The sequence below is a fragment of the Hermetia illucens genome, chromosome 2 (assembly GCF_905115235.1).
Source record: "Hermetia illucens chromosome 2, iHerIll2.2.curated.20191125, whole genome shotgun sequence".
Lineage (NCBI taxonomy): Eukaryota > Metazoa > Arthropoda > Insecta > Diptera > Stratiomyidae > Hermetia > Hermetia illucens.
The window spans coordinates 97,091,780-97,116,910 of record NC_051850.1 but is presented as its reverse complement, the minus strand read 5'-3'; the positions used below and the strand labels follow the sequence as shown (position 1 = coordinate 97,116,910).

General features: G+C 37.9%; 13 non-coding genes across 13 annotated transcripts; all 13 read left to right on the top strand.

The window, feature by feature from the left end:
• The first annotated feature begins 853 nt into the window (after positions 1-853).
• On the top strand, positions 854-971 carry LOC119650500. The gene has a single exon (XR_005249314.1). It is a non-coding gene; the product is annotated as a 5S ribosomal RNA (ribosomal RNA).
• A 1,891-nt stretch (positions 972-2,862) lies between these two features.
• Positions 2,863-2,980, top strand: LOC119650499. Its single transcript, XR_005249313.1, has one exon. It is a non-coding gene; the product is annotated as a 5S ribosomal RNA (ribosomal RNA).
• A 1,894-nt stretch (positions 2,981-4,874) lies between these two features.
• On the top strand, positions 4,875-4,992 carry LOC119650498. Its single transcript, XR_005249312.1, has one exon. It is a non-coding gene; the product is annotated as a 5S ribosomal RNA (ribosomal RNA).
• A 1,892-nt stretch (positions 4,993-6,884) lies between these two features.
• Positions 6,885-7,002, top strand: LOC119650497. Its single transcript, XR_005249311.1, has one exon. It is a non-coding gene; the product is annotated as a 5S ribosomal RNA (ribosomal RNA).
• Positions 7,003-8,894: 1,892 nt separating this feature from the next.
• Positions 8,895-9,012, top strand: LOC119650496. The gene has a single exon (XR_005249310.1). It is a non-coding gene; the product is annotated as a 5S ribosomal RNA (ribosomal RNA).
• Positions 9,013-10,904: 1,892 nt separating this feature from the next.
• LOC119650495 lies at positions 10,905-11,022 on the top strand. The gene has a single exon (XR_005249309.1). It is a non-coding gene; the product is annotated as a 5S ribosomal RNA (ribosomal RNA).
• Positions 11,023-12,931: 1,909 nt separating this feature from the next.
• Positions 12,932-13,049, top strand: LOC119650494. Its single transcript, XR_005249308.1, has one exon. It is a non-coding gene; the product is annotated as a 5S ribosomal RNA (ribosomal RNA).
• Positions 13,050-14,941: 1,892 nt separating this feature from the next.
• Positions 14,942-15,059, top strand: LOC119650492. Its single transcript, XR_005249306.1, has one exon. It is a non-coding gene; the product is annotated as a 5S ribosomal RNA (ribosomal RNA).
• Positions 15,060-16,951: 1,892 nt separating this feature from the next.
• Positions 16,952-17,069, top strand: LOC119650491. Its single transcript, XR_005249305.1, has one exon. It is a non-coding gene; the product is annotated as a 5S ribosomal RNA (ribosomal RNA).
• Positions 17,070-18,961: 1,892 nt separating this feature from the next.
• Positions 18,962-19,079, top strand: LOC119650490. Its single transcript, XR_005249304.1, has one exon. It is a non-coding gene; the product is annotated as a 5S ribosomal RNA (ribosomal RNA).
• A 1,892-nt stretch (positions 19,080-20,971) lies between these two features.
• Positions 20,972-21,089, top strand: LOC119650489. Its single transcript, XR_005249303.1, has one exon. It is a non-coding gene; the product is annotated as a 5S ribosomal RNA (ribosomal RNA).
• A 1,892-nt stretch (positions 21,090-22,981) lies between these two features.
• Positions 22,982-23,099, top strand: LOC119650488. Its single transcript, XR_005249302.1, has one exon. It is a non-coding gene; the product is annotated as a 5S ribosomal RNA (ribosomal RNA).
• Positions 23,100-24,991: 1,892 nt separating this feature from the next.
• Positions 24,992-25,109, top strand: LOC119650487. Its single transcript, XR_005249301.1, has one exon. It is a non-coding gene; the product is annotated as a 5S ribosomal RNA (ribosomal RNA).
• The last annotated feature ends 22 nt before the right edge of the window (positions 25,110-25,131 follow it).

Here is a 25,131-nt window from a genome sequence, read left to right as displayed (position 1 = left end):
GGCGTCAGTTGCTGCATGTAAAGGGAACGGCAGATTACATACTTCTACCAATTTTCGTGACAATCAGTTGAGCCGTTTCCGAATAAATCGGGTGTGACAGACAGACAGACAGACAGACAGACGGGCAGACAGACAGACAGACAGACAGACGGACAGACAGACATCGAATCGATTCTAATAAGGTTTTGTTTCACAAAAAACCTTAAAAATGAAGGATGTTTGTATAGAAACGGCTGAAAACTTTCTTAGGAAATATGATTTTCATGGCAGAATAGGTGGCTCCCCCTCGCACACCACCTTGCCGTGGTGGGGGAGCTTGTGGTAGTTTACTACTACACTAAGAGTGTCTAAAAACACATGAAGATGGAAACAAAGGATTGTAACTCTCCAAGTGGTAAGAAGTCACATTCTTACATACATACATTTTTCGATGAATATGAAAGTGTGCAATGGTTTGTTGTTCTTAGAGTTCAATAAATTTTCTAATTTCTTTACTTTATTTCCTGATAAATCTGGTGGCGATTTGTGAAGCACAGTACAGCACAGCACTGTATAGTGAAAACTGTGAAATTTTCTTTGCTTTCCTAGACATTTTCAATTGCTGGTTTGTAACAAGCAATTGCGTGTATTTGCCCCTTGCCCCTTGCCTCTTTTTCTTTCACCATAGCAAAATCTATTGAATATGAATAAAGTTTTTTTTTTGACATTTACAGGATGCCCCGAGAAATGCTATATTGATGACATCTACGGCATTCACGTAAATACTAAAATAGAATGGCGCAATGGTAAATAAGAAATGTATGGCGGTCGATTTGCTACGCAGTAGTTCACGTACCACAAAACATGTTTACTTGTCAACGGCCATACCACAACGGTCCACCGGTTCTCGTCCGATCACCGAAGTTAAGCGTTGTTGGGCGTGGTTAGTACTTAGATGGGGGACCGCTTGGGAACACCACGTGTCGTTGGCACGCTAAACTTTTTTGAATTTACAAAAAAAATTTGAATTGAATCCGATGAGAAAACTCAAAAAGAATGAATTTAAAGCACTTCAAATAATAACCCCAGAGCAATTGTGCGCGTATCTTTTTAACTGCGATGGCATCGTACTCAAACCAAGGCACAATCCGAATACGAAAACAGCGCATATAGCTTGAAAATAAGCAACTTTTAACTAAACCTACGTACTTTTCCGGCAAAAAATTCGCCTCTACTGACTTTATTGCTCATATGTCAAGACGCAGTACACTTGCGTTTACAATATTTTCTTCAAAAAATAAAACGCTTTGTCTAGTAATGTATCGACTTTAACATTAAAAAATGCCCGCCGATATGTAGCGTGAATTACACTTGCTTTCTTCTTGTTTTGTCCGGAAACAGATAGGTTTTCGGTACATACATAAGTATTCTAAGTAAATTGTTTATTAATAATTCTAAGTAAATGGGCTGTTATTGATGAAGAAACTTACGAAATTCCCAATAGCTGGCTTGAGTGCAGCGCGGTGTGCACGCCCGGCGTATGGCGTATGGCATTAATTAAATTCATTTGTGCGAAACAATGTGCGTTCTCTTTATCCGATTCGTCGGCCAAGCAGATAACTACATGTTATTTACATACCTACCTACCTTGCCGTCTTGAGCGGTACACCCCAACGTCCACGCCGTTTAGAGTCCCCGCAGAGACATCAGGGTCGTTCTTGCACTTCTTATGTCGTCCTGCTCATCATTCTCCCAATTAACTTTCGCCATTTCGCCATTTCCCCATCATTCCCGATCCGGTGTCTTCCCTTTGCCTTTGCTCTCGTCCATCACCCGTCACTCTTCACATCTTAATCTGATCTGATCATCGTTGGCTTTGCTTTTCCGTCATAGGTAGTGGTCATAGTAGCCATTGTAAATAATAAATCGTAATTGCTACGACGTACGATAAGTATATATGGATGCTTTGTTTATTTCAATTTTCAGTTTACAGTTCTCAGTTCTCAGTTCTCAGTTCGCAGTTTCGATTAATAACTAACATTTTTGTAGAATCGAAATGCATAGTGGATGAGAATTTTTTTGTCTTGGCTTGCCTTGCAATTCCTACATGGACGATGACATGTGCAAGGCGATAGGCAATATTCAATAGGTAATGGCTAAACATTTTCTAGCTTTACAATATTATAGACCTAAATAAACATCACAATAGCCCTTTCTATGTCTACCAATTTTTCTTTTCTTTTCAAGATTCATACATTTCAAAGTACTAAGTTGTAAGTAATAGATAGTAAGTGCCCATGTTTTCGTTAAACAAACGGCAATACCATCCTAAATATCTTACATACATAACATTCGTATACGTATGTACGTATATAGTAATCATTCTAGGTGATATGTGTAAATTTAAATTTAAATTGAATTAACATTTTTCGATGGATATGAAAGTGTGCAATGGTTTAGCAAATAGTAAAGACGTGCGTTAAGCAATAGTTGTTAGAGTTCAATAAATTTTCTAATTTCTTTACTTTATTTCCTGATAAATCTGGTGGCGATTTGTGGAGCACAGTACAGCACAGCACTGTATAGTGAAAACTGTGAAATTTTCTTTGCTTTCCTAGACATTTTCAATTTCTGGTTTGTAACCAGCAATTGCGTGTATTTGCCCCTTGCCCCTTGCCTCTTTTTCTTTCACCATAGCAAAATCTATTGAATATGAATAAAGTTTCTTTTTCGACATTTACAGGATGCCCCGAGAAATGCTATATTGATGACATCTACGGCATTCACGTAAATACTAAAATAGAATGGCGCAATGGTAAATAAGAAATGTATGGCGGTCGATTTGCTACGCAGTAGTTCACGTACCACAAAACATGTTTACTTGTCAACGGCCATACCACAACGGTCCACCGGTTCTCGTCCGATCACCGAAGTTAAGCGTTGTTGGGCGTGGTTAGTACTTAGATGGGGGACCGCTTGGGAACACCACGTGTCGTTGGCACGCTAAACTTTTTTGAATTTACAAAAAAAATTTGAATTGAATCCGATGAGAAAACTCAAAAAGAATGAATTCAAAGCACTTCAAATAATAACCCCAGAGCAATTGTGCGCGTATCTTTTTAACTGCGATGGCATCGTACTCAAACCAAGGCATAATCCGAATACGAAAACAGCGCATATAGCTTGAAAATAAGCAACTTTTAACTAAACCTACGTACTTTGCCGGCAAAAAATTCGCCTCTACTGAATTTATTGCTCATATGTCAAGACGCGGTACACTTGGATTTACAATATTTTCTTCAAAAAATAAAACGCTTTGTCTAGTAATGTATCGATTTTAACTTTAAAAAATGCCCGCCGATATGTAGCGTGAATTACACTTGCTTTCTTCTTGTTTTAGTCCGGAAACAGATAGGCTTTCGGTGCATACATAAGTATTCTAAGTAAATTGTTTATTAATAATTCTAAGTAAATGGGCTGTTATTGATGAAGAAACTTACGAAATTCCCAATAGCTGGCTTGAGTGCAGCGCGGTGTGGCACGCCCGGCGTATGGCATTAAATAAATTCATTTGTCCGAAACAGTGCTGCGTTCTCTTTATCCGATTCGTCGGCCAAGCAGATAACTACATGTTATTTACATACCTACCTACCTTGCCGTCTTGAGCGGTACACCCCAACGTCCACGCCGTTTAGAGTCCCCGCAGAGACATCAGGGTCGTTCTTGCACTTCTTATGTCGTCCTGCTCATCATTCTCCCAATTAACTTTCGCCATTTCGCCATTTCCCCATCATTCCCGATCCGGTGTCTTCCCTTTGCCTTTGCTCTCGTCCATCACCCGTCACTCTTCACATCTTAATCTGATCTGATCATCGTTGGCTTTGCTTTTCCGTCATAGGTAGTGGTCATAGTAGCCATTGTAAATAATAAATCGTAATTGCTACGACGTACGATAAGTATATATGGATGCTTTGTGTTTATTTCAATTTTCAGTTTACAGTTCTCAGTTCTCAGTTCTCAGTTCGCAGTTTCGATTAATAACTAACATTTTTGTAGAATCGAAATGCATAGTGGATGAGAATTTTTTTGTCTTGGCTTGCCTTGCAATTCCTACATGGACGATGACATGTGCAAGGCGATAGGCAATATTCAATAGGTAATGGCTAAACATTTTCTAGCTTTACAATATTATAGACCTAAATAAACATCACAATACCCTTTCTATGTCTACCAATTTTTCTTTTCTTTTCAAGATTCATACATTTCAAAGTACTAAATTGCCATAATTTTTAGTAAGTAGTAGATAGTAAGTACCCATGTTTTCGTTAAACAAACGGCAATATCATCCTAAATATCTTACATACATAACATTCGTATACGTATGTACGTATATAGTAATCATTCTAGGTGATATGTGTAAATTTAAATTTAAATTGAATTAACATTTTTCGGTGAATATGAAAGTGTGCAATGGTTTAGCAAATAGTAAAGGCGTACGTTAAGCGATAGTTGTTAGAGTTCAATAACTTTTCTAATTTCTTTACTTTATTTCCTGATAACTCTGGTGGCGATTTGTGGAGCACAGCACAGCACAGCAGTGTATAGTGGAAACTGTGAAATTTTCTTTGCTTTTCTAGACATTTTCAATTTCTGGTTTGTAACAAGCAATTGCGTGCATTTGCCCCTTGCCCCTTTTTCTTTCACCATAGCAAAATCTATTGAATATGAATAAAGTTTCTTTTTCGACATTTACAGGATGCCCCGAGAAATGCTATATTGATGACATCTACGGCATTCACGTAAATACTAAAATAGAATGGCGCAATGGTAAATAAGAAATGTATGGCGGTCGATTTGCTACGCAGTAGTTCACGTACCACAAAACATGTTTACTTGTCAACGGCCATACCACAACGGTCCACCGGTTCTCGTCCGATCACCGAAGTTAAGCGTTGTTGGGCGTGGTTAGTACTTAGATGGGGGACCGCTTGGGAACACCACGTGTCGTTGGCACGCTAAACTTTTTTGAATTTACAAAAAAAATTTGAATTGAATCCGATGAGAAAACTCAAAAAGAATGAATTCAAAGCACTTCAAATAATAACCCCAGAGCAATTGTGCGCGTATCTTTTTAACTGCGATGGCATCGTACTCAAACCAAGGCATAATCCGAATACGAAAACAGCGCATATAGCTTGAAAATAAGCAACTTTTAACTAAACCTACGTACTTTGCCGGCAAAAAATTCGCCTCTACTGAATTTATTGCTCATATGTCAAGACGCGGTACACTTGGATTTACAATATTTTCTTCAAAAAATAAAACGCTTTGTCTAGTAATGTATCGATTTTAACTTTAAAAAATGCCCGCCGATATGTAGCGTGAATTACACTTGCTTTCTTCTTGTTTTATCCGGAAACAGATAGGCTTTCGGTGCATACATAAGTATTCTAAGTAAATTGTTTATTAATAATTCTAAGTAAATGGGCTGTTATTGATGAAGAAACTTACGAAATTCCCAATAGCTGGCTTGAGTGCAGCGCGGTGTGGCACGCCCGGCGTATGGCATTAAATAAATTCATTTGTCCGAAACAGTCTGCGTTCTCTTTATCCGATTCGTCGGCCAAGCAGATAACTACATGTTATTTACATACCTACCTACCTTGCCGTCTTGAGCGGTACACCCCAACGTCCACGCCGTTTAGAGTCCCCGCAGAGACATCAGGGTCGTTCTTGCACTTCTTATGTCGTCCTGCTCATCATTCTCCCAATTAACTTTCGCCATTTCGCCATTTCCCCATCATTCCCGATCCGGTGTCTTCCCTTTGCCTTTGCTCTCGTCCATCACCCGTCACTCTTCACATCTTAATCTGATCTGATCATCGTTGGCTTTGCTTTTCCGTCATAGGTAGTGGTCATAGTAGCCATTGTAAATAATAAATCGTAATTGCTACGACGTACGATAAGTATATATGGATGCTTTGTGTTTATTTCAATTTTCAGTTTACAGTTCTCAGTTCTCAGTTCTCAGTTCGCAGTTTCGATTAATAACTAACATTTTTGTAGAATCGAAATGCATAGTGGATGAGAATTTTTTTGTCTTGGCTTGCCTTGCAATTCCTACATGGACGATGACATGTGCAAGGCGATAGGCAATATTCAATAGGTAATGGCTAAACATTTTCTAGCTTTACAATATTATAGACCTAAATAAACATCACAATACCCTTTCTATGTCTACCAATTTTTCTTTTCTTTTCAAGATTCATACATTTCAAAGTACTAAATTGCCATAATTTTTAGTAAGTAGTAGATAGTAAGTACCCATGTTTTCGTTAAACAAACGGCAATATCATCCTAAATATCTTACATACATAACATTCGTATACGTATGTACGTATATAGTAATCATTCTAGGTGATATGTGTAAATTTAAATTTAAATTGAATTAACATTTTTCGGTGAATATGAAAGTGTGCAATGGTTTAGCAAATAGTAAAGGCGTACGTTAAGCGATAGTTGTTAGAGTTCAATAACTTTTCTAATTTCTTTACTTTATTTCCTGATAACTCTGGTGGCGATTTGTGGAGCACAGCACAGCACAGCAGTGTATAGTGGAAACTGTGAAATTTTCTTTGCTTTTCTAGACATTTTCAATTTCTGGTTTGTAACAAGCAATTGCGTGCATTTGCCCCTTGCCCCTTTTTCTTTCACCATAGCAAAATCTATTGAATATGAATAAAGTTTCTTTTTCGACATTTACAGGATGCCCCGAGAAATGCTATATTGATGACATCTACGGCATTCACGTAAATACTAAAATAGAATGGCGCAATGGTAAATAAGAAATGTATGGCGGTCGATTTGCTACGCAGTAGTTCACGTACCACAAAACATGTTTACTTGTCAACGGCCATACCACAACGGTCCACCGGTTCTCGTCCGATCACCGAAGTTAAGCGTTGTTGGGCGTGGTTAGTACTTAGATGGGGGACCGCTTGGGAACACCACGTGTCGTTGGCACGCTAAACTTTTTTGAATTTACAAAAAAAATTTGAATTGAATCCGATGAGAAAACTCAAAAAGAATGAATTCAAAGCACTTCAAATAATAACCCCAGAGCAATTGTGCGCGTATCTTTTTAACTGCGATGGCATCGTACTCAAACCAAGGCATAATCCGAATACGAAAACAGCGCATATAGCTTGAAAATAAGCAACTTTTAACTAAACCTACGTACTTTGCCGGCAAAAAATTCGCCTCTACTGAATTTATTGCTCATATGTCAAGACGCGGTACACTTGGATTTACAATATTTTCTTCAAAAAATAAAACGCTTTGTCTAGTAATGTATCGATTTTAACTTTAAAAAATGCCCGCCGATATGTAGCGTGAATTACACTTGCTTTCTTCTTGTTTTATCCGGAAACAGATAGGCTTTCGGTGCATACATAAGTATTCTAAGTAAATTGTTTATTAATAATTCTAAGTAAATGGGCTGTTATTGATGAAGAAACTTACGAAATTCCCAATAGCTGGCTTGAGTGCAGCGCGGTGTGGCACGCCCGGCGTATGGCATTAAATAAATTCATTTGTCCGAAACAGTCTGCGTTCTCTTTATCCGATTCGTCGGCCAAGCAGATAACTACATGTTATTTACATACCTACCTACCTTGCCGTCTTGAGCGGTACACCCCAACGTCCACGCCGTTTAGAGTCCCCGCAGAGACATCAGGGTCGTTCTTGCACTTCTTATGTCGTCCTGCTCATCATTCTCCCAATTAACTTTCGCCATTTCGCCATTTCCCCATCATTCCCGATCCGGTGTCTTCCCTTTGCCTTTGCTCTCGTCCATCACCCGTCACTCTTCACATCTTAATCTGATCTGATCATCGTTGGCTTTGCTTTTCCGTCATAGGTAGTGGTCATAGTAGCCATTGTAAATAATAAATCGTAATTGCTACGACGTACGATAAGTATATATGGATGCTTTGTGTTTATTTCAATTTTCAGTTTACAGTTCTCAGTTCTCAGTTCTCAGTTCGCAGTTTCGATTAATAACTAACATTTTTGTAGAATCGAAATGCATAGTGGATGAGAATTTTTTTGTCTTGGCTTGCCTTGCAATTCCTACATGGACGATGACATGTGCAAGGCGATAGGCAATATTCAATAGGTAATGGCTAAACATTTTCTAGCTTTACAATATTATAGACCTAAATAAACATCACAATACCCTTTCTATGTCTACCAATTTTTCTTTTCTTTTCAAGATTCATACATTTCAAAGTACTAAATTGCCATAATTTTTAGTAAGTAGTAGATAGTAAGTACCCATGTTTTCGTTAAACAAACGGCAATATCATCCTAAATATCTTACATACATAACATTCGTATACGTATGTACGTATATAGTAATCATTCTAGGTGATATGTGTAAATTTAAATTTAAATTGAATTAACATTTTTCGGTGAATATGAAAGTGTGCAATGGTTTAGCAAATAGTAAAGGCGTACGTTAAGCGATAGTTGTTAGAGTTCAATAACTTTTCTAATTTCTTTACTTTATTTCCTGATAACTCTGGTGGCGATTTGTGGAGCACAGCACAGCACAGCAGTGTATAGTGGAAACTGTGAAATTTTCTTTGCTTTTCTAGACATTTTCAATTTCTGGTTTGTAACAAGCAATTGCGTGCATTTGCCCCTTGCCCCTTTTTCTTTCACCATAGCAAAATCTATTGAATATGAATAAAGTTTCTTTTTCGACATTTACAGGATGCCCCGAGAAATGCTATATTGATGACATCTACGGCATTCACGTAAATACTAAAATAGAATGGCGCAATGGTAAATAAGAAATGTATGGCGGTCGATTTGCTACGCAGTAGTTCACGTACCACAAAACATGTTTACTTGTCAACGGCCATACCACAACGGTCCACCGGTTCTCGTCCGATCACCGAAGTTAAGCGTTGTTGGGCGTGGTTAGTACTTAGATGGGGGACCGCTTGGGAACACCACGTGTCGTTGGCACGCTAAACTTTTTTGAATTTACAAAAAAAATTTGAATTGAATCCGATGAGAAAACTCAAAAAGAATGAATTCAAAGCACTTCAAATAATAACCCCAGAGCAATTGTGCGCGTATCTTTTTAACTGCGATGGCATCGTACTCAAACCAAGGCATAATCCGAATACGAAAACAGCGCATATAGCTTGAAAATAAGCAACTTTTAACTAAACCTACGTACTTTGCCGGCAAAAAATTCGCCTCTACTGAATTTATTGCTCATATGTCAAGACGCGGTACACTTGGATTTACAATATTTTCTTCAAAAAATAAAACGCTTTGTCTAGTAATGTATCGATTTTAACTTTAAAAAATGCCCGCCGATATGTAGCGTGAATTACACTTGCTTTCTTCTTGTTTTATCCGGAAACAGATAGGCTTTCGGTGCATACATAAGTATTCTAAGTAAATTGTTTATTAATAATTCTAAGTAAATGGGCTGTTATTGATGAAGAAACTTACGAAATTCCCAATAGCTGGCTTGAGTGCAGCGCGGTGTGGCACGCCCGGCGTATGGCATTAAATAAATTCATTTGTCCGAAACAGTCTGCGTTCTCTTTATCCGATTCGTCGGCCAAGCAGATAACTACATGTTATTTACATACCTACCTACCTTGCCGTCTTGAGCGGTACACCCCAACGTCCACGCCGTTTAGAGTCCCCGCAGAGACATCAGGGTCGTTCTTGCACTTCTTATGTCGTCCTGCTCATCATTCTCCCAATTAACTTTCGCCATTTCGCCATTTCCCCATCATTCCCGATCCGGTGTCTTCCCTTTGCCTTTGCTCTCGTCCATCACCCGTCACTCTTCACATCTTAATCTGATCTGATCATCGTTGGCTTTGCTTTTCCGTCATAGGTAGTGGTCATAGTAGCCATTGTAAATAATAAATCGTAATTGCTACGACGTACGATAAGTATATATGGATGCTTTGTGTTTATTTCAATTTTCAGTTTACAGTTCTCAGTTCTCAGTTCTCAGTTCGCAGTTTCGATTAATAACTAACATTTTTGTAGAATCGAAATGCATAGTGGATGAGAATTTTTTTGTCTTGGCTTGCCTTGCAATTCCTACATGGACGATGACATGTGCAAGGCGATAGGCAATATTCAATAGGTAATGGCTAAACATTTTCTAGCTTTACAATATTATAGACCTAAATAAACATCACAATACCCTTTCTATGTCTACCAATTTTTCTTTTCTTTTCAAGATTCATACATTTCAAAGTACTAAATTGCCATAATTTTTAGTAAGTAGTAGATAGTAAGTACCCATGTTTTCGTTAAACAAACGGCAATATCATCCTAAATATCTTACATACATAACATTCGTATACGTATGTACGTATATAGTAATCATTCTAGGTGATATGTGTAAATTTAAATTTAAATTGAATTAACATTTTTCGGTGAATATGAAAGTGTGCAATGGTTTAGCAAATAGTAAAGGCGTACGTTAAGCGATAGTTGTTAGAGTTCAATAACTTTTCTAATTTCTTTACTTTATTTCCTGATAACTCTGGTGGCGATTTGTGGAGCACAGCACAGCACAGCAGTGTATAGTGGAAACTGTGAAATTTTCTTTGCTTTTCTAGACATTTTCAATTTCTGGTTTGTAACAAGCAATTGCGTGCATTTGCCCCTTGCCCCTTTTTCTTTCACCATAGCAAAATCTATTGAATATGAATAAAGTTTCTTTTTCGACATTTACAGGATGCCCCGAGAAATGCTATATTGATGACATCTACGGCATTCACGTAAATACTAAAATAGAATGGCGCAATGGTAAATAAGAAATGTATGGCGGTCGATTTGCTACGCAGTAGTTCACGTACCACAAAACATGTTTACTTGTCAACGGCCATACCACAACGGTCCACCGGTTCTCGTCCGATCACCGAAGTTAAGCGTTGTTGGGCGTGGTTAGTACTTAGATGGGGGACCGCTTGGGAACACCACGTGTCGTTGGCACGCTAAACTTTTTTGAATTTACAAAAAAAATTTGAATTGAATCCGATGAGAAAACTCAAAAAGAATGAATTCAAAGCACTTCAAATAATAACCCCAGAGCAATTGTGCGCGTATCTTTTTAACTGCGATGGCATCGTACTCAAACCAAGGCATAATCCGAATACGAAAACAGCGCATATAGCTTGAAAATAAGCAACTTTTAACTAAACCTACGTACTTTGCCGGCAAAAAATTCGCCTCTACTGAATTTATTGCTCATATGTCAAGACGCGGTACACTTGGATTTACAATATTTTCTTCAAAAAATAAAACGCTTTGTCTAGTAATGTATCGATTTTAACTTTAAAAAATGCCCGCCGATATGTAGCGTGAATTACACTTGCTTTCTTCTTGTTTTATCCGGAAACAGATAGGCTTTCGGTGCATACATAAGTATTCTAAGTAAATTGTTTATTAATAATTCTAAGTAAATGGGCTGTTATTGATGAAGAAACTTACGAAATTCCCAATAGCTGGACTTGAGTGCAGCGCGGTGTGGCACGCCCGGCGTATGGCATTAAATAAATTCATTTGTCCGAAACAGTCTGCGTCCGAAACAGTCTGCGTTCTCTTTATCCGATTCGTCGGCCAAGCAGATAACTACATGTTATTTACATACCTACCTACCTTGCCGTCTTGAGCGGTACACCCCAACGTCCACGCCGTTTAGAGTCCCCGCAGAGACATCAGGGTCGTTCTTGCACTTCTTATGTCGTCCTGCTCATCATTCTCCCAATTAACTTTCGCCATTTCGCCATTTCCCCATCATTCCCGATCCGGTGTCTTCCCTTTGCCTTTGCTCTCGTCCATCACCCGTCACTCTTCACATCTTAATCTGATCTGATCATCGTTGGCTTTGCTTTTCCGTCATAGGTAGTGGTCATAGTAGCCATTGTAAATAATAAATCGTAATTGCTACGACGTACGATAAGTATATATGGATGCTTTGTGTTTATTTCAATTTTCAGTTTACAGTTCTCAGTTCTCAGTTCTCAGTTCGCAGTTTCGATTAATAACTAACATTTTTGTAGAATCGAAATGCATAGTGGATGAGAATTTTTTTGTCTTGGCTTGCCTTGCAATTCCTACATGGACGATGACATGTGCAAGGCGATAGGCAATATTCAATAGGTAATGGCTAAACATTTTCTAGCTTTACAATATTATAGACCTAAATAAACATCACAATACCCTTTCTATGTCTACCAATTTTTCTTTTCTTTTCAAGATTCATACATTTCAAAGTACTAAATTGCCATAATTTTTAGTAAGTAGTAGATAGTAAGTACCCATGTTTTCGTTAAACAAACGGCAATATCATCCTAAATATCTTACATACATAACATTCGTATACGTATGTACGTATATAGTAATCATTCTAGGTGATATGTGTAAATTTAAATTTAAATTGAATTAACATTTTTCGGTGAATATGAAAGTGTGCAATGGTTTAGCAAATAGTAAAGGCGTACGTTAAGCGATAGTTGTTAGAGTTCAATAACTTTTCTAATTTCTTTACTTTATTTCCTGATAACTCTGGTGGCGATTTGTGGAGCACAGCACAGCACAGCAGTGTATAGTGGAAACTGTGAAATTTTCTTTGCTTTTCTAGACATTTTCAATTTCTGGTTTGTAACAAGCAATTGCGTGCATTTGCCCCTTGCCCCTTTTTCTTTCACCATAGCAAAATCTATTGAATATGAATAAAGTTTCTTTTTCGACATTTACAGGATGCCCCGAGAAATGCTATATTGATGACATCTACGGCATTCACGTAAATACTAAAATAGAATGGCGCAATGGTAAATAAGAAATGTATGGCGGTCGATTTGCTACGCAGTAGTTCACGTACCACAAAACATGTTTACTTGTCAACGGCCATACCACAACGGTCCACCGGTTCTCGTCCGATCACCGAAGTTAAGCGTTGTTGGGCGTGGTTAGTACTTAGATGGGGGACCGCTTGGGAACACCACGTGTCGTTGGCACGCTAAACTTTTTTGAATTTACAAAAAAAATTTGAATTGAATCCGATGAGAAAACTCAAAAAGAATGAATTCAAAGCACTTCAAATAATAACCCCAGAGCAATTGTGCGCGTATCTTTTTAACTGCGATGGCATCGTACTCAAACCAAGGCATAATCCGAATACGAAAACAGCGCATATAGCTTGAAAATAAGCAACTTTTAACTAAACCTACGTACTTTGCCGGCAAAAAATTCGCCTCTACTGAATTTATTGCTCATATGTCAAGACGCGGTACACTTGGATTTACAATATTTTCTTCAAAAAATAAAACGCTTTGTCTAGTAATGTATCGATTTTAACTTTAAAAAATGCCCGCCGATATGTAGCGTGAATTACACTTGCTTTCTTCTTGTTTTATCCGGAAACAGATAGGCTTTCGGTGCATACATAAGTATTCTAAGTAAATTGTTTATTAATAATTCTAAGTAAATGGGCTGTTATTGATGAAGAAACTTACGAAATTCCCAATAGCTGGCTTGAGTGCAGCGCGGTGTGGCACGCCCGGCGTATGGCATTAAATAAATTCATTTGTCCGAAACAGTCTGCGTTCTCTTTATCCGATTCGTCGGCCAAGCAGATAACTACATGTTATTTACATACCTACCTACCTTGCCGTCTTGAGCGGTACACCCCAACGTCCACGCCGTTTAGAGTCCCCGCAGAGACATCAGGGTCGTTCTTGCACTTCTTATGTCGTCCTGCTCATCATTCTCCCAATTAACTTTCGCCATTTCGCCATTTCCCCATCATTCCCGATCCGGTGTCTTCCCTTTGCCTTTGCTCTCGTCCATCACCCGTCACTCTTCACATCTTAATCTGATCTGATCATCGTTGGCTTTGCTTTTCCGTCATAGGTAGTGGTCATAGTAGCCATTGTAAATAATAAATCGTAATTGCTACGACGTACGATAAGTATATATGGATGCTTTGTGTTTATTTCAATTTTCAGTTTACAGTTCTCAGTTCTCAGTTCTCAGTTCGCAGTTTCGATTAATAACTAACATTTTTGTAGAATCGAAATGCATAGTGGATGAGAATTTTTTTGTCTTGGCTTGCCTTGCAATTCCTACATGGACGATGACATGTGCAAGGCGATAGGCAATATTCAATAGGTAATGGCTAAACATTTTCTAGCTTTACAATATTATAGACCTAAATAAACATCACAATACCCTTTCTATGTCTACCAATTTTTCTTTTCTTTTCAAGATTCATACATTTCAAAGTACTAAATTGCCATAATTTTTAGTAAGTAGTAGATAGTAAGTACCCATGTTTTCGTTAAACAAACGGCAATATCATCCTAAATATCTTACATACATAACATTCGTATACGTATGTACGTATATAGTAATCATTCTAGGTGATATGTGTAAATTTAAATTTAAATTGAATTAACATTTTTCGGTGAATATGAAAGTGTGCAATGGTTTAGCAAATAGTAAAGGCGTACGTTAAGCGATAGTTGTTAGAGTTCAATAACTTTTCTAATTTCTTTACTTTATTTCCTGATAACTCTGGTGGCGATTTGTGGAGCACAGCACAGCACAGCAGTGTATAGTGGAAACTGTGAAATTTTCTTTGCTTTTCTAGACATTTTCAATTTCTGGTTTGTAACAAGCAATTGCGTGCATTTGCCCCTTGCCCCTTTTTCTTTCACCATAGCAAAATCTATTGAATATGAATAAAGTTTCTTTTTCGACATTTACAGGATGCCCCGAGAAATGCTATATTGATGACATCTACGGCATTCACGTAAATACTAAAATAGAATGGCGCAATGGTAAATAAGAAATGTATGGCGGTCGATTTGCTACGCAGTAGTTCACGTACCACAAAACATGTTTACTTGTCAACGGCCATACCACAACGGTCCACCGGTTCTCGTCCGATCACCGAAGTTAAGCGTTGTTGGGCGTGGTTAGTACTTAGATGGGGGACCGCTTGGGAACACCACGTGTCGTTGGCACGCTAAACTTTTTTGAATTTACAAAAAAAATTTGAATTGAATCCGATGAGAAAACTCAAAAAGAATGAATTCAAAGCACTTCAAATAATAACCCCAGAGCAATTGTGCGCGTATCTTTTTAACTGCGATGGCATCGTACTCAAACCAAGGCATAATCCGAATACGAAAACAGCGCATATAGCTTGAAAATAAGCAACTTTTAACTAAACCTACGTACTTTGCCGGCAAAAAATTCGCCTCTACTGAATTTATTGCTCATATGTCAAGACGCGGTACACTTGGATTTACAATATTTTCTTCAAAAAATAAAACGCTTTGTCTAGTAATGTATCGATTTTAACTTTAAAAAATGCCCGCCGATATGTAGCGTGAATTACACTTGCTTTCTTCTTGTTTTATCCGGAAACAGATAGGCTTTCGGTGCATACATAAGTATTCTAAGTAAATTGTTTATTAATAATTCTAAGTAAATGGGCTGTTATTGATGAAGAAACTTACGAAATTCCCAATAGCTGACTTGAGTGCAGCGCGGTGTGGCACGCCCGGCGTATGGCATTAAATAAATTCATTTGTCCGAAACAGTCTGCGTTCTCTTTATCCGATTCGTCGGCCAAGCAGATAACTACATGTTATTTACATACCTACCTACCTTGCCGTCTTGAGCGGTACACCCCAACGTCCACGCCGTTTAGAGTCCCCGCAGAGACATCAGGGTCGTTCTTGCACTTCTTATGTCGTCCTGCTCATCATTCTCCCAATTAACTTTCGCCATTTCGCCATTTCCCCATCATTCCCGATCCGGTGTCTTCCCTTTGCCTTTGCTCTCGTCCATCACCCGTCACTCTTCACATCTTAATCTGATCTGATCATCGTTGGCTTTGCTTTTCCGTCATAGGTAGTGGTCATAGTAGCCATTGTAAATAATAAATCGTAATTGCTACGACGTACGATAAGTATATATGGATGCTTTGTGTTTATTTCAATTTTCAGTTTACAGTTCTCAGTTCTCAGTTCTCAGTTCGCAGTTTCGATTAATAACTAACATTTTTGTAGAATCGAAATGCATAGTGGATGAGAATTTTTTTGTCTTGGCTTGCCTTGCAATTCCTACATGGACGATGACATGTGCAAGGCGATAGGCAATATTCAATAGGTAATGGCTAAACATTTTCTAGCTTTACAATATTATAGACCTAAATAAACATCACAATACCCTTTCTATGTCTACCAATTTTTCTTTTCTTTTCAAGATTCATACATTTCAAAGTACTAAATTGCCATAATTTTTAGTAAGTAGTAGATAGTAAGTACCCATGTTTTCGTTAAACAAACGGCAATATCATCCTAAATATCTTACATACATAACATTCGTATACGTATGTACGTATATAGTAATCATTCTAGGTGATATGTGTAAATTTAAATTTAAATTGAATTAACATTTTTCGGTGAATATGAAAGTGTGCAATGGTTTAGCAAATAGTAAAGGCGTACGTTAAGCGATAGTTGTTAGAGTTCAATAACTTTTCTAATTTCTTTACTTTATTTCCTGATAACTCTGGTGGCGATTTGTGGAGCACAGCACAGCACAGCAGTGTATAGTGGAAACTGTGAAATTTTCTTTGCTTTTCTAGACATTTTCAATTTCTGGTTTGTAACAAGCAATTGCGTGCATTTGCCCCTTGCCCCTTTTTCTTTCACCATAGCAAAATCTATTGAATATGAATAAAGTTTCTTTTTCGACATTTACAGGATGCCCCGAGAAATGCTATATTGATGACATCTACGGCATTCACGTAAATACTAAAATAGAATGGCGCAATGGTAAATAAGAAATGTATGGCGGTCGATTTGCTACGCAGTAGTTCACGTACCACAAAACATGTTTACTTGTCAACGGCCATACCACAACGGTCCACCGGTTCTCGTCCGATCACCGAAGTTAAGCGTTGTTGGGCGTGGTTAGTACTTAGATGGGGGACCGCTTGGGAACACCACGTGTCGTTGGCACGCTAAACTTTTTTGAATTTACAAAAAAAATTTGAATTGAATCCGATGAGAAAACTCAAAAAGAATGAATTCAAAGCACTTCAAATAATAACCCCAGAGCAATTGTGCGCGTATCTTTTTAACTGCGATGGCATCGTACTCAAACCAAGGCATAATCCGAATACGAAAACAGCGCATATAGCTTGAAAATAAGCAACTTTTAACTAAACCTACGTACTTTGCCGGCAAAAAATTCGCCTCTACTGAATTTATTGCTCATATGTCAAGACGCGGTACACTTGGATTTACAATATTTTCTTCAAAAAATAAAACGCTTTGTCTAGTAATGTATCGATTTTAACTTTAAAAAATGCCCGCCGATATGTAGCGTGAATTACACTTGCTTTCTTCTTGTTTTATCCGGAAACAGATAGGCTTTCGGTGCATACATAAGTATTCTAAGTAAATTGTTTATTAATAATTCTAAGTAAATGGGCTGTTATTGATGAAGAAACTTACGAAATTCCCAATAGCTGGCTTGAGTGCAGCGCGGTGTGGCACGCCCGGCGTATGGCATTAAATAAATTCATTTGTCCGAAACAGTCTGCGTTCTCTTTATCCGATTCGTCGGCCAAGCAGATAACTACATGTTATTTACATACCTACCTACCTTGCCGTCTTGAGCGGTACACCCCAACGTCCACGCCGTTTAGAGTCCCCGCAGAGACATCAGGGTCGTTCTTGCACTTCTTATGTCGTCCTGCTCATCATTCTCCCAATTAACTTTCGCCATTTCGCCATTTCCCCATCATTCCCGATCCGGTGTCTTCCCTTTGCCTTTGCTCTCGTCCATCACCCGTCACTCTTCACATCTTAATCTGATCTGATCATCGTTGGCTTTGCTTTTCCGTCATAGGTAGTGGTCATAGTAGCCATTGTAAATAATAAATCGTAATTGCTACGACGTACGATAAGTATATATGGATGCTTTGTGTTTATTTCAATTTTCAGTTTACAGTTCTCAGTTCTCAGTTCTCAGTTCGCAGTTTCGATTAATAACTAACATTTTTGTAGAATCGAAATGCATAGTGGATGAGAATTTTTTTGTCTTGGCTTGCCTTGCAATTCCTACATGGACGATGACATGTGCAAGGCGATAGGCAATATTCAATAGGTAATGGCTAAACATTTTCTAGCTTTACAATATTATAGACCTAAATAAACATCACAATACCCTTTCTATGTCTACCAATTTTTCTTTTCTTTTCAAGATTCATACATTTCAAAGTACTAAATTGCCATAATTTTTAGTAAGTAGTAGATAGTAAGTACCCATGTTTTCGTTAAACAAACGGCAATATCATCCTAAATATCTTACATACATAACATTCGTATACGTATGTACGTATATAGTAATCATTCTAGGTGATATGTGTAAATTTAAATTTAAATTGAATTAACATTTTTCGGTGAATATGAAAGTGTGCAATGGTTTAGCAAATAGTAAAGGCGTACGTTAAGCGATAGTTGTTAGAGTTCAATAACTTTTCTAATTTCTTTACTTTATTTCCTGATAACTCTGGTGGCGATTTGTGGAGCACAGCACAGCACAGCAGTGTATAGTGGAAACTGTGAAATTTTCTTTGCTTTTCTAGACATTTTCAATTTCTGGTTTGTAACAAGCAATTGCGTGCATTTGCCCCTTGCCCCTTTTTCTTTCACCATAGCAAAATCTATTGAATATGAATAAAGTTTCTTTTTCGACATTTACAGGATGCCCCGAGAAATGCTATATTGATGACATCTACGGCATTCACGTAAATACTAAAATAGAATGGCGCAATGGTAAATAAGAAATGTATGGCGGTCGATTTGCTACGCAGTAGTTCACGTACCACAAAACATGTTTACTTGTCAACGGCCATACCACAACGGTCCACCGGTTCTCGTCCGATCACCGAAGTTAAGCGTTGTTGGGCGTGGTTAGTACTTAGATGGGGGACCGCTTGGGAACACCACGTGTCGTTGGCACGCTAAACTTTTTTGAATTTACAAAAAAAATTTGAATTGAATCCGATGAGAAAACTCAAAAAGAATGAATTCAAAGCACTTCAAATAATAACCCCAGAGCAATTGTGCGCGTATCTTTTTAACTGCGATGGCATCGTACTCAAACCAAGGCATAATCCGAATACGAAAACAGCGCATATAGCTTGAAAATAAGCAACTTTTAACTAAACCTACGTACTTTGCCGGCAAAAAATTCGCCTCTACTGAATTTATTGCTCATATGTCAAGACGCGGTACACTTGGATTTACAATATTTTCTTCAAAAAATAAAACGCTTTGTCTAGTAATGTATCGATTTTAACTTTAAAAAATGCCCGCCGATATGTAGCGTGAATTACACTTGCTTTCTTCTTGTTTTATCCGGAAACAGATAGGCTTTCGGTGCATACATAAGTATTCTAAGTAAATTGTTTATTAATAATTCTAAGTAAATGGGCTGTTATTGATGAAGAAACTTACGAAATTCCCAATAGCTGGCTTGAGTGCAGCGCGGTGTGGCACGCCCGGCGTATGGCATTAAATAAATTCATTTGTCCGAAACAGTCTGCGTTCTCTTTATCCGATTCGTCGGCCAAGCAGATAACTACATGTTATTTACATACCTACCTACCTTGCCGTCTTGAGCGGTACACCCCAACGTCCACGCCGTTTAGAGTCCCCGCAGAGACATCAGGGTCGTTCTTGCACTTCTTATGTCGTCCTGCTCATCATTCTCCCAATTAACTTTCGCCATTTCGCCATTTCCCCATCATTCCCGATCCGGTGTCTTCCCTTTGCCTTTGCTCTCGTCCATCACCCGTCACTCTTCACATCTTAATCTGATCTGATCATCGTTGGCTTTGCTTTTCCGTCATAGGTAGTGGTCATAGTAGCCATTGTAAATAATAAATCGTAATTGCTACGACGTACGATAAGTATATATGGATGCTTTGTGTTTATTTCAATTTTCAGTTTACAGTTCTCAGTTCTCAGTTCTCAGTTCGCAGTTTCGATTAATAACTAACATTTTTGTAGAATCGAAATGCATAGTGGATGAGAATTTTTTTGTCTTGGCTTGCCTTGCAATTCCTACATGGACGATGACATGTGCAAGGCGATAGGCAATATTCAATAGGTAATGGCTAAACATTTTCTAGCTTTACAATATTATAGACCTAAATAAACATCACAATACCCTTTCTATGTCTACCAATTTTTCTTTTCTTTTCAAGATTCATACATTTCAAAGTACTAAATTGCCATAATTTTTAGTAAGTAGTAGATAGTAAGTACCCATGTTTTCGTTAAACAAACGGCAATATCATCCTAAATATCTTACATACATAACATTCGTATACGTATGTACGTATATAGTAATCATTCTAGGTGATATGTGTAAATTTAAATTTAAATTGAATTAACATTTTTCGGTGAATATGAAAGTGTGCAATGGTTTAGCAAATAGTAAAGGCGTACGTTAAGCGATAGTTGTTAGAGTTCAATAACTTTTCTAATTTCTTTACTTTATTTCCTGATAACTCTGGTGGCGATTTGTGGAGCACAGCACAGCACAGCAGTGTATAGTGGAAACTGTGAAATTTTCTTTGCTTTTCTAGACATTTTCAATTTCTGGTTTGTAACAAGCAATTGCGTGCATTTGCCCCTTGCCCCTTTTTCTTTCACCATAGCAAAATCTATTGAATATGAATAAAGTTTCTTTTTCGACATTTACAGGATGCCCCGAGAAATGCTATATTGATGACATCTACGGCATTCACGTAAATACTAAAATAGAATGGCGCAATGGTAAATAAGAAATGTATGGCGGTCGATTTGCTACGCAGTAGTTCACGTACCACAAAACATGTTTACTTGTCAACGGCCATACCACAACGGTCCACCGGTTCTCGTCCGATCACCGAAGTTAAGCGTTGTTGGGCGTGGTTAGTACTTAGATGGGGGACCGCTTGGGAACACCACGTGTCGTTGGCACGCTAAACTTTTTTGAATTTACAAAAAAAATTTGAATTGAATCCGATGAGAAAACTCAAAAAGAATGAATTCAAAGCACTTCAAATAATAACCCCAGAGCAATTGTGCGCGTATCTTTTTAACTGCGATGGCATCGTACTCAAACCAAGGCATAATCCGAATACGAAAACAGCGCATATAGCTTGAAAATAAGCAACTTTTAACTAAACCTACGTACTTTGCCGGCAAAAAATTCGCCTCTACTGAATTTATTGCTCATATGTCAAGACGCGGTACACTTGGATTTACAATATTTTCTTCAAAAAATAAAACGCTTTGTCTAGTAATGTATCGATTTTAACTTTAAAAAATGCCCGCCGATATGTAGCGTGAATTACACTTGCTTTCTTCTTGTTTTATCCGGAAACAGATAGGCTTTCGGTGCATACATAAGTATTCTAAGTAAATTGTTTATTAATAATTCTAAGTAAATGGGCTGTTATTGATGAAGAAACTTACGAAATTCCCAATAGCTGGCTTGAGTGCAGCGCGGTGTGGCACGCCCGGCGTATGGCATTAAATAAATTCATTTGTCCGAAACAGTCTGCGTTCTCTTTATCCGATTCGTCGGCCAAGCAGATAACTACATGTTATTTACATACCTACCTACCTTGCCGTCTTGAGCGGTACACCCCAACGTCCACGCCGTTTAGAGTCCCCGCAGAGACATCAGGGTCGTTCTTGCACTTCTTATGTCGTCCTGCTCATCATTCTCCCAATTAACTTTCGCCATTTCGCCATTTCCCCATCATTCCCGATCCGGTGTCTTCCCTTTGCCTTTGCTCTCGTCCATCACCCGTCACTCTTCACATCTTAATCTGATCTGATCATCGTTGGCTTTGCTTTTCCGTCATAGGTAGTGGTCATAGTAGCCATTGTAAATAATAAATCGTAATTGCTACGACGTACGATAAGTATATATGGATGCTTTGTGTTTATTTCAATTTTCAGTTTACAGTTCTCAGTTCTCAGTTCTCAGTTCGCAGTTTCGATTAATAACTAACATTTTTGTAGAATCGAAATGCATAGTGGATGAGAATTTTTTTGTCTTGGCTTGCCTTGCAATTCCTACATGGACGATGACATGTGCAAGGCGATAGGCAATATTCAATAGGTAATGGCTAAACATTTTCTAGCTTTACAATATTATAGACCTAAATAAACATCACAATACCCTTTCTATGTCTACCAATTTTTCTTTTCTTTTCAAGATTCATACATTTCAAAGTACTAAATTGCCATAATTTTTAGTAAGTAGTAGATAGTAAGTACCCATGTTTTCGTTAAACAAACGGCAATATCATCCTAAATATCTTACATACATAACATTCGTATACGTATGTACGTATATAGTAATCATTCTAGGTGATATGTGTAAATTTAAATTTAAATTGAATTAACATTTTTCGGTGAATATGAAAGTGTGCAATGGTTTAGCAAATAGTAAAGGCGTACGTTAAGCGATAGTTGTTAGAGTTCAATAACTTTTCTAATTTCTTTACTTTATTTCCTGATAACTCTGGTGGCGATTTGTGGAGCACAGCACAGCACAGCAGTGTATAGTGGAAACTGTGAAATTTTCTTTGCTTTTCTAGACATTTTCAATTTCTGGTTTGTAACAAGCAATTGCGTGCATTTGCCCCTTGCCCCTTTTTCTTTCACCATAGCAAAATCTATTGAATATGAATAAAGTTTCTTTTTCGACATTTACAGGATGCCCCGAGAAATGCTATATTGATGACATCTACGGCATTCACGTAAATACTAAAATAGAATGGCGCAATGGTAAATAAGAAATGTATGGCGGTCGATTTGCTACGCAGTAGTTCACGTACCACAAAACATGTTTACTTGTCAACGGCCATACCACAACGGTCCACCGGTTCTCGTCCGATCACCGAAGTTAAGCGTTGTTGGGCGTGGTTAGTACTTAGATGGGGGACCGCTTGGGAACACCACGTGTCGTTGGCACGCTAAACTTTTTTGAATTTACAAAAAAAATTTGAATTGAATCCGATGAGAAAACTCAAAAAGAATGAATTCAAAGCACTTCAAATAATAACCCCAGAGCAATTGTGCGCGTATCTTTTTAACTGCGATGGCATCGTACTCAAACCAAGGCATAATCCGAATACGAAAACAGCGCATATAGCTTGAAAATAAGCAACTTTTAACTAAACCTACGTACTTTGCCGGCAAAAAATTCGCCTCTACTGAATTTATTGCTCATATGTCAAGACGCGGTACACTTGGATTTACAATATTTTCTTCAAAAAATAAAACGCTTTGTCTAGTAATGTATCGATTTTAACTTTAAAAAATGCCCGCCGATATGTAGCGTGAATTACACTTGCTTTCTTCTTGTTTTATCCGGAAACAGATAGGCTTTCGGTGCATACATAAGTATTCTAAGTAAATTGTTTATTAATAATTCTAAGTAAATGGGCTGTTATTGATGAAGAAACTTACGAAATTCCCAATAGCTGACTTGAGTGCAGCGCGGTGTGGCACGCCCGGCGTATGGCATTAAATAAATTCATTTGTCCGAAACAGTCTGCGTTCTCTTTATCCGATTCGTCGGCCAAGCAGATAACTACATGTTATTTACATACCTACCTACCTTGCCGTCTTGAGCGGTACACCCCAACGTCCACGCCGTTTAGAGTCCCCGCAGAGACATCAGGGTCGTTCTTGCACTTCTTATGTCGTCCTGCTCATCATTCTCCCAATTAACTTTCGCCATTTCGCCATTTCCCCATCATTCCCGATCCGGTGTCTTCCCTTTGCCTTTGCTCTCGTCCATCACCCGTCACTCTTCACATCTTAATCTGATCTGATCATCGTTGGCTTTGCTTTTCCGTCATAGGTAGTGGTCATAGTAGCCATTGTAAATAATAAATCGTAATTGCTACGACGTACGATAAGTATATATGGATGCTTTGTGTTTATTTCAATTTTCAGTTTACAGTTCTCAGTTCTCAGTTCTCAGTTCGCAGTTTCGATTAATAACTAACATTTTTGTAGAATCGAAATGCATAGTGGATGAGAATTTTTTTGTCTTGGCTTGCCTTGCAATTCCTACATGGACGATGACATGTGCAAGGCGATAGGCAATATTCAATAGGTAATGGCTAAACATTTTCTAGCTTTACAATATTATAGACCTAAATAAACATCACAATACCCTTTCTATGTCTACCAATTTTTCTTTTCTTTTCAAGATTCATACATTTCAAAGTACTAAATTGCCATAATTTTTAGTAAGTAGTAGATAGTAAGTACCCATGTTTTCGTTAAACAAACGGCAATATCATCCTAAATATCTTACATACATAACATTCGTATACGTATGTACGTATATAGTAATCATTCTAGGTGATATGTGTAAATTTAAATTTAAATTGAATTAACATTTTTCGGTGAATATGAAAGTGTGCAATGGTTTAGCAAATAGTAAAGGCGTACGTTAAGCGATAGTTGTTAGAGTTCAATAACTTTTCTAATTTCTTTACTTTATTTCCTGATAACTCTGGTGGCGATTTGTGGAGCACAGCACAGCACAGCAGTGTATAGTGGAAACTGTGAAATTTTCTTTGCTTTTCTAGACATTTTCAATTTCTGGTTTGTAACAAGCAATTGCGTGCATTTGCCCCTTGCCCCTTTTTCTTTCACCATAGCAAAATCTATTGAATATGAATAAAGTTTCTTTTTCGACATTTACAGGATGCCCCGAGAAATGCTATATTGATGACATCTACGGCATTCACGTAAATACTAAAATAGAATGGCGCAATGGTAAATAAGAAATGTATGGCGGTCGATTTGCTACGCAGTAGTTCACGTACCACAAAACATGTTTACTTGTCAACGGCCATACCACAACGGTCCACCGGTTCTCGTCCGATCACCGAAGTTAAGCGTTGTTGGGCGTGGTTAGTACTTAGATGGGGGACCGCTTGGGAACACCACGTGTCGTTGGCACGCTAAACTTTTTTGAATTTAC